The sequence below is a fragment of the Lygodium microphyllum genome, chromosome 25 (assembly GCF_053477565.2).
Source record: "Lygodium microphyllum isolate KBCC chromosome 25, Lygodium_microphyllum_v1.1.10, whole genome shotgun sequence".
In the NCBI taxonomy this organism is placed as follows: Eukaryota; Viridiplantae; Streptophyta; class Polypodiopsida; order Schizaeales; family Lygodiaceae; genus Lygodium; species Lygodium microphyllum.
The window spans coordinates 117,727,786-117,737,727 of NC_141159.1; positions in this window are offsets into that span (position 1 = coordinate 117,727,786).

Consider the following 9,942-nt stretch of genomic DNA (forward strand, 5'->3'; position numbering starts at 1 on the left):
TTTTTATTTTGAGTAGAATTCCTTACACATAGGAGCACTTTGCTTATTTAAATAAATTATTGTAGTGTTTTGAATTATGTGATTCTAGATTGATTCTACTTTTAAGTCTTTTTGAAAATACTAATCCCAATCAAATCTCTCCTTGAAAGAATGCATGGTCTCCGTTGACATTGTCCAAGTGTTTGGGTCGAAAGTCTACCACGGGAGTAAGAGACAATAGGATGAAGGGAGGTTTAGGGAGAGCAATTGACGAAAGAGAAGGGGTTCAAAGAAATAGAAGATGTAAAAGAATACTCATAGAGGTGAAGCCTGTCAATTTATTTTTGCATCTTGAGAAGATAAATCCCTTATAGACCAAAAACATGCATCAAATAGTAGCTTCTTCTCTAGTGCTCAAATCGCCAATCTAATGCTTCCATTGGCTCTAAAAGGGGGGTAAAATACCAAGACATCTGGTTAGAATTCTCCCAGATCACTCCTTCTTCTTCTCCTAGTTTAGAGTGTTGTTTACTACTCATAAATTGCGATCGCGCGTCGTGCGATTTTGCCAATCCTTCTTTTTGCATAAAATCCCCCAAAAATGGCTGAAAGTCACTTGCTTTTTTTTTACATGTCATCCTATTCTAGAAGTTGTCTACAATATCTTTTGGATATTTACAAGAAATAATATCCTAAATATCAAAAATAGGCTAAACTTGTCCAAAAATTTAGTATTTTTGAACCATCCACACTACAAACATTGACACTAATGACTAATAAGGCATTGACTCTCTAGATCAATAAGAAATCCGAATGATGATACACTCTAGAGTTTTTCATACTGTGTCCATGTAGTGGCACGACATCCACCCCCTCTTAACATGCACATCCTCTGGCATGTGCTAAATTCTTATGGATCTACAGTGTTTGAAGAAGTATCTTTTGCTTGTCAATGTCTTCATCTTCTACCTCTTCTTCTTCCATATTCTCATGTTCATGCTCAGTATCCAACTCCTTCAACTCATATGCTGAAGACTCCCTATGTTTAAAGAGCTTGGTACATTTTTCAGCACTTGAATCCTTAAAGCTGTCCCATCATCGGTAATGCCTTCTCTAGCGGATTCTCCTGTGGGGATGCGTGACATATGATCAGCCATGTAGTGTTGTTTTCCCTTCCGTACAACCATGGAGAAGTAAAACTCCAAAAGCAGGAGCGACCAAGCTATGCATCCTGTAGCGCAAGGTTTGTTCACTAGGTATAGCAAGGCTTGATGGTCTACAAAGAAGGTAAAGGGTGTAGCCAATAGATAATGCCAAAACTTCTTCACAGCAAACACCATGGCCAAGCCCTCTCTTTCCATCGCATCGAGTAACTCATTTTCGTCTCCATGAGTTGTCTGCTAGCAAAGCTCACTGGATAATCTAGGTTATGCTCACCAGGTTGGCACAACACTGCCCCCACGGCAATTTTAGAAGCATCGATATGCACGTGGAAGGTTATGGTCCAATTCGGGGCTCATAGAATTGGTGCTGTGCTTAGAGCCCTCTTCAACTCTTCATATGCTCGTTGGCATGCTTCAGTCCATTTAAAGATAATCAGCAGCTTATATAAAGGTCTAGTTATCAATGCATAATTAAACACAAGCCATCAATAGTATCCCGTATGGCCTAAGAAGCATTGAACTCCCTTGTAGTTGGTTGGGGGTGGAAGTTCGACAATAGCCCTGACCTTCAAGAAGTCAGTGGCAATGCCATTCTTCGACACCACGTGGCCGAGGATGCATCCATGCTTCACCCAAAACTGGCATTTCAAGGGGTTCAAGGAGAGACAATATAGGCGACACCGGTCAAAGACTGCTTGGAGTTTGTTCAAGTGTTCCATCTAGGTCGAGTGAACGCAGAGCTCATCGACAAAGACGTCTAACTCCTTGCGAAGCATGTCTTTAAATATGGTGCACATGAGACGTTGAAAGGTGGCAAGGGCATTAGTCAACCCGAAAGTCATGACTATGTACGCAAAGATGCCCCACTCGCTGGCGAAGGCAGTCTTATGCCTGTCGGCAAGATGCACTTGCACCTGATTGTATCCTGAGAAGCTGTCGAGAAAACTGTAGGTCTCCTTGCCTGCCACTCTTTCAAGCATGTGCTTGGCGTATGGCAATGGATAATTATCCCTTTTAGTAGCAGTGTTCACCTTCTTGTAATTGGCGCACACTCTAATTTTTCCATTTTTCTTCATCACGATGACTATGGGTGATAACCCAGTCCGTGTGCTCAATTTCGTAAATGAATCCTGCTTTCATCAGCTTATCAATCTCTTCCGCGTGCTTAGGATTCATTGGGTACAGTCGCTACTTCACCGGCGATGCGTCTAATGTCATGGGTATGTTATGAGTCACTACACTCGGATCTACCCCTTTAAGCTCTTCCAAGGACCATGCGAATACGTCTACATACTCTCACAAGAGAGCAACAAAACTCGCTTCCTCTTCCTCAGCCAAGTCATCGGCAATGAAAACTAGTCGGGGTGTCCCCCCTTCCCGGGCTAAGTTCACCTCTTTGACCCTGGCTAGTCCCTCGATTGGTTAGCTCGTTTGCCCTTGCCGTTTGGCACCCATCAAGATTACTACCTTATCTCCTTTCTTGAATTTCGTAAATCGTTTAGGAAGGTCCCATGGTTTTCATTGTTTGTCTGTTCGGGTGTCCCTGGGTTGGTTCGCCCTTCCTTGCTTCAATCGTTTGCACCTCAGGTGGACATGTAAGTCCCCAGTTTTGTATCGAGGCGTAGGTATTTCTAGGTCACTATCCGAGCTCACCACTGACTCAAAGTCGAACTCGCCGTCTTCACTAGAAGAGGGGGTCTCCCCTAGTGGTCGCAGTTCAAATGGTGATTCTGCCCTAAGCACTAATATCGCTCCTGGTTGAGCTAGGCCTACTTGCTCAAGGTCTATGGCTCCTACGTGTTCTAACTAGGAGCGATCACAATTTATGTGCATGAGTCCTTGCTCTATCTTGTAGGCACTTCTTTTTTGCGGCTTGGAATCCGCCCGTATTTGTTCTATTTCATGTCCCTTCGTGTCGTATTCTACCGAATCCATCTCACCATCACTTCCATCGCTGACGGGTTGGCAGTCTTCGTACTCGTCGTCAGAGTCCTCTGTGCTAGACTGTTCATTGTCTCGTAGGGCTTGGTACATCTCTTGTCATCGATCCAGGACTAAGGCCCAATTGTACATAAGGTTCAAGTCATGCACGCTGGTCCATTGCCACTTGGATTTGCCTAAGAGATCCTGGAGCGGTTTGAAGTTTGCTGTTGAATTGTCAGCCAGCTTGTCTGTTAAGTATTCCAGGGCCTCCTGGAGTTCTCTCTTGTTGCCTGGCACTTGGAAGGTGACAGGGTTAGGTCTCCCAAGAAGGGTTCCTTCCATCATGCACACTGGTATAGAGAGCGTGCCATCGGTCGTATCCATCATCTTGATGGCTTGCTCATGTGCCTCTTGATTTGAAAACGACAGGTCGACTGTAGCAAGGACATGCATCCAATCCCGCTCATCCTCTGGGTATGGGATATACTTGGTCAAGGGCCCATAAGACTTCTTGACCTGACTGTCACCCTTGAGCATCGAGGAGATGGCATCCAAGTTGACTGGTGAAGTCTTCCAAGTGTCCATCTCTACCCTCTTAAGAATATCAAGCCATTACCCCAATCTTCAATAACTCTGGCATTGCGCATCCAGGGCCGGCCTAACAGGACATCGTAGTCCACCCTCTTCATGACTATAAAGTCGACAAAGAACTGGACACCTACGATTTTCAGTGGCCAGTTTTTTAAGTACCCTGAATGGCCTCACCCTCATGCCATTTACTAATGTGACATTAAACCGAGTGGTCTCAACATGTGGGTTTCCCCAGGTCTGCAGCAGTACGTGGCTTAGCACACTAACCTCAACTCCCGTGTCTATGATCCCCTTTCTTGTTGTCTCTCATAAGGCTAGGACTGGTAACATTGCATGCATCTCGGTGCCTTCCTAGAAAGCATTAACGTGCAAGGATTTTGGCAAGAGTGTAGCCTTAGACTTGGTATTTGTATTTTTGCATCCTAATCCTGCAGATCTACCACTTGTTCTCGTGATTCCTCGACCCACTACTTGAGGTTTTGCCATAGGGTGGGGTGTTGCTTAAGCAGGTCTCCTAGGCTTAACCTCACTGGGGTGATCACTAGTGTGGTAAGGAGGTTGTCAGATGCTCCGTCCCTCTCCTACACCGGATTGTCCTGGCCAATGGCCGTGACTGATTTGTGGGCCTGCAGCATCAAGGCTTGCCCTAAGGGGTACTGTCTGCGGTGCGGTTGCATCTCCTGACTTTGGTCAAGGGGTGAGACTGCCGTGCTCATGCTGATGAGATCCCCACTCTCATCCTCTAGGATGGGTTCAGCATCCCTTAAGTGCTCTTGGGCCTCTTTTAACTAGTCCTTCACTTTCTCTATGGCCTCGAGTTGGCGCTTCGGATGCGGGTACTCCCCTACCTTGGCACTTCCCTTTTCGGTCATCTTGGGGGCTGAAGTTTCCGTCTCTACATCCTCGACTTTCTTTCCAATAGGCAAAGTTGTAGCACTCTCAGCTTTTAGTGCAATCTTAGCCTCTGGCCTCCTCTTCCTAATGCCATCATTGGTACTGGTCGATAGTCCATAAGGACGGCATTGTCCTTGTCATCGTGAGAGACATAAGGGTATAAGTAAGTCTCTTCCTCATTTGGCTCTTCCACGTAGTGGACTGGGGTGTCACTCGGTGGATGGGTTACATAAGGACCGGGCGGCCTAGGTATGCCTGTAGGGTTTATTCCATCCTAGGGACAACCGGCTTAATGTCATTAGGCACAGGAAGGGCCAATGGGGCTCCCCTTCTGAAAAGTGGCTGTGGTCTGTTCGCCAGGTAAGGCTGACTGTATGGTTGGGAGTACGGAAGTCTCCTGGGCAATCTGCACTACATAATATCGTGACCAAACCTGCCGCAGTTATCGCAAGGTCTCGACCAAGGGTCTTGACACTCGGTTGGTAAATGATTTCCGCCACAGTACACACATTGGATGTGTGGCCGCGTTGGTCGTCTCCACAAGTCTTGAAGCTTGACTATCTCCATCTTGACATCAACCAATCGTCTTGCTGGTCTTTCCCTTATCTTGGGATGATGGGGCTGGTCTCTCACCAGAGATTGATGCTCTTTCCAAACCTCGCGAGATGTTTTCTTCTCAGTTGGAGCTCCTGGAGCTCCTCTCTTTTAGTTGATCATCAACTCTGATAACTTCCTCAAAAACCCTAGCTAGCGTGTCTCGCTACAAGCTCAAGTTGGCTGCCAAAGCCTTATATAGTTCCTCGTTTTGAATTCCGCTGATGAACACAGTTGAAACTGCTCTTTCAGTCGGTCGTTCACCTGTAGGGATTCTCTTAAAGAGGCTTCTTACGTGGGTTATGTAATCGCGAATGTCCTCCTTCTCTTTCTGCTTGACATTCATCAGTCGCACTAGCAGATTGTCAGAGTATCCAGGCTTGACAAATCTCTTAATGAAGAGATTCTTGAGGTTATTGAAGTTTGCCCACTCTGCGGCATCTAAGCTTGTATACTAGGTCTTGCCCTTGTCACCTAAGTAGAGCCCAAATGCTTGAGAATGCTGAGTCAGGTCACTGGGGCCATTGGCTTCACAGACTTTCTCGAACTGCTCCACAAAGTTGTATGGGTCATCATGGGGTTGGTACTTGTCAAGCTGCTTTGCGACTATTGGGATTTTAGACTGGCTCTTATAGCCTTGGGTTGCTCCTAATCCTGCTAGCAGTGATATCGCCACTCTACTGCGGTGTTGTCTAACAATCGCTTCATAAGAAGTTCACTCAGCATTAAGTCTCCTTCTAGGGCTCTCTCGTGATCTGTTCAATTTCTGCCGGCTAAGTTCAGCACTCGTTGTACCTCACGTAACTCTGTGCTTTGCCTTTGACTCCTGGCCTACTGGTCTCTATTGTATGCGAATATGCCTTGCAATCCCTTATGGGCTAGCTTTCTCCCTTCTTCTAAGTCTGCGATGATAGCATCTGTTGTCCAACCGCGGTGCTCATACCGGGCGTGCGCATCATAGCTACTGACCAGTTGCTGAATAGCCTTTGGGAAGACGCCCAAGTCGAGTTCCTCGTTAGACCTGTGGTCCGAGCTTTCCTCTGCCATAGTCGAGTTCTCGTGCTTCACCAAGCTATCGATCAAGTTGAGTGGGTTTGTCAAATCCCCTTTGTTTGCACCACTTGCTTGGTCTTACTTTGCATGTTGATGGTTTGTCTCTGTCTGTGGGTTCTCTCCTATTCTTGGGTTCCTTGAGTGGCTTATCTGAGTGAGTTCCTTGACTTATTAAATATAGTCCTCAAGTTATCTCCACTCCGTGCGTGTGTTCTTTCTGGTGCACTTGTGTTCAATCAGGCTTTTAGTTTTTCTTAAGTGCACTTCAAGTGCGAAAATTCAAGGTGAGTGCGACAAACAGCCTCTAAGTGTCTCATGTACCCTCGGGCCTGATAGGCTTTGTAGATCAATTCTTTGGTCATCTAGACAGGATTTAGGGCCTTTGGGTTACGTTGCCTTGCCATTTTTGGGCTCAATCAAGGTTTTATGGCTCAGCGGGTTGCCTTTAGGTCTCTGGGTTTCTAAGTATCGCAACAGCCCACTCAAATTGTTAAGCGGCTATGCCTTACGATTTTGTCTACTTGGTGTGCCAAAATCAGGCTCTCAACGTCAGGAGGGCTTACGATAGGTTGCATTGCTGAGCTCCAGTTGGATCAGGTCAAATTTCTAAGAGACTGAGTTAGACACACACTCGGCTCAACTGGTCCAAATTGCAGGGGCCAAGCGAGTGACTCAAATGGGCCGAATCGCACTTGTCCGAGTGCAAAAAGTTTTTTGCATGCCGAGTGTGGGAGCTTTCGCTCAACCGCCAAGACCCACGGACCGCTTATTGTTTCAAGCATTCCAAGCGAGCTCTAATGGCTATCTCTCACCTAGCCGATGCGCTGTCGATCCTATGAGTGTAGTGAGCTTACCTTAGTGCCGATATGAGTTGCCTCCTCTCTCACACACACCAGTAGCTCCACGATCCTAGATGCTAGCTCAAGCATCCTCAAGCCTCCTCCACCTCCAAGCTCCATCCTCCATAGCCGTGCACGCAAGAAGAGAGAAGAGAAGAGAAGAAGAGAAGAGGAGATGGTGAAGAGCTTCACCCTCTTGATCCCTCACTCTCACATACTCACTCCCTCACACTCTCACACCCCCTCTCTCAAGAGCACACACAAGCAAGAAAATGAGAAGGAGAGAAGAAGAAGAAGACTCTTGTTGCCACACACCAAAGAATTATCTCTTATTCACTTTTTGAACTTTATATATACAAACCCTAAAATCCCATGGGCACCCATCCCTTTTTTGCATGATCGGCCATTGTGGCAAGGTCCTTTTTCCATTTCCCTCTTCTAGCCTTGTGCCTCTAGCCTACACCCATCCAATATTTTACAATTGGCACAGGAGGGAGCCTAGGGCTCTTTTACAAGAGTTTTTCGAGTTTTTTGAGGGGCCTTTTCATATAAGGTTGCGCTTTTTGCCCCGGTTCATCTTTAGAGGCCGCATGCGTGTCTTTGCTCTTTTTCCATCTTCCTTTTTCTTTTTCCTCTATTTTTCCGCCATCTCGACTTCGGGTTAACATTACCCCCCTCCTAGACAGGTGCCAGTCCCATGGCACTTCGGCATTGGTGTAAGGGTGAGGGCCACATGTAGACTCAGGTGCTTGTGGAAGCTCAAGAATGATGTTCATCGGAGCAACTCACTAGATGTCATGGGTGGACGAGGGCCTCCGAAGTTGGTGGTTTGGCACTTTTGGTGTGCCTGAAGAAGAAGGTGCGGTGCTCTACCTTAAGGGGAGTGCTTTCCTCAGTGTGTTGGTGCATTGTGCTCGTGCTAGTGGAATGGGGAGGTGGGTCTAACTGCAGGCAAGCCCGGGTGATGTTCCACACTTGAGGACCCCATGTGTGCCAAGGGGATGCGGTGCCAGTGGCTCAGGGTGATAGGTCTAACCATAGGTGAGTGTTACCTCTCTAGGTGTGTCCTGCCCTTGATGTGCCCTAAGCGTGACGTGGGGGAGCAAAAAGGGATAGGGGGTTAGGAGTAGAGCCAACCGACCGAAGCCATTGGACACGCCTAACTTAAGAACCCCTAGGTGCAGTGATCGTGCTTTTCGTTTTTTTTTTTTTATACATTTAGGGGTAGTATTACATCAGGAGTATGACAGCCGAGTCTAATTCTCATCATCGGAATGAGGGGGGAGGGAGGGCGGATGGATTTGTGTAAAAATTGGTGGCTTTGCATGTACCCTTTTAGGTGCGGACGTAGGGAGAGGTGGTGGATAGGAAGGGGTGATTACACCTAGTGAATTGGCTGTCGCTCATATCCTCTAGGAGAGCTAGGCAAAAGGAAGGTAGTAGGCTAGCTCTCATCATTAAGCGGGCTAGAGCGCAACTATCAATAGCATTAGAATCAAAAAAGAGAGGAGGCAAGCCATTTTCTTGCAGTGCCGAGTCTTGCTTAAGTAGGAGCTTAAGGAGCCTAAAGTAATTACACGTGGTTATGAAAGCAGGATCGGGACAGGAGGAGAATTCAACGAGGAAGCCCGTCATGGAGGCAGGTAGGGTTCCTAAATCAAAAAGTAGAGCATCCTAGAAGGAGGTGGCATTGGAATTGTAGATGACGGGGAAGTCATGCCTCCCATGGAGGGTGGCGACAAAATTCACACCTACCCTACGAGAATACGCCATGAATGTGGGGTCCTTCCTCTCGTAGGGTAGGGTGTTGCAAAATGCCATCCAGATGAGCATGTTGGTATTGCATATTTGCCTTCTCCATAGGGGTTGGCAGTTGTAGCCCCTTACTATGTGTGGCACTTCGTACACTTTGTCTTGCCAAAATTCGGCTTCCTCATGCCCCACAGAGTGGGGGTCCTTGCTCTATCATCTAGCCATTTTTGGCTTAGTCGGTGCCAGCCGCAATCACCTCCTCCATTAGTTTGATCGACAGGACCCTTCTCAGGCTGTTAGGCATAAGGAAGCTGAAAGAGAAGGGGTCCTTTTCGATTTCCTGCCATTCCCAGACCACCAACTCTGCGTGGAATTGCGTTGGGAGGTCATCGAGGCATGGTGGGAGGGATGCGGATGGCCGCACGACTGGCCTGGCCTGCAGCTGCCTCCTGGCTTCTTCAACCAATTTTTTCCATCGCTCCTTGAGTGTGGCTTGTCTGGCAGGGGCGGGTCGAGTTGTTGATGTTCATGATCGTACAGCGAGAGGGGTTGTGGGATTATTTCTTCGTTGGTTTCTCTTATGACGAATTTGATGTCAGTGTCCTCCCCCTGCCAATCGTCTAGCTGCGCCCCTTCCTCAAAGCCGAGTGTATCTGCCTCCTGGGGGGATAGACCGGCCAGTAGTAGATACTTTCATTGTTCTTCTAAGCCCAGCCTAACCTCTGCAGGTTGGGGTGGCATCTGTAGCCCCGCATGCAGGGCTCTGCATGCAATGCTCAGTTTCTTCTGCATCATCTCCAATGGCTCCTTTTCCTCTGGTTGGGTTGTGTCCAGTAGTGTGTTGAGGAAGGCCTGTTGCTGGGTAGTGAAGGCTATCTGGGTGGCGTCCGCTTTGCTTTCTGCCAAGATTTTTTTCTTTCTCCACCAAGGCGAGGCACCACGCCAGTGCTTTCACCCATTTCTCATTCTACGTGGCCCATTCCTCGGCCCTTTTTCTCATTCCTTCCATGCACTCCCCCTGCTTTTGTGCTAGGGTTACGAGCTTCTACTCCTAGGCTCTGAGCTCTTTGCTCATGTTGTCTTGCTCTTTCTTCCCAAGGTGTAGTTGATCGGTCATGGACTCGATCTCTTTTCATTGTTGCTCCCTCTCTTGT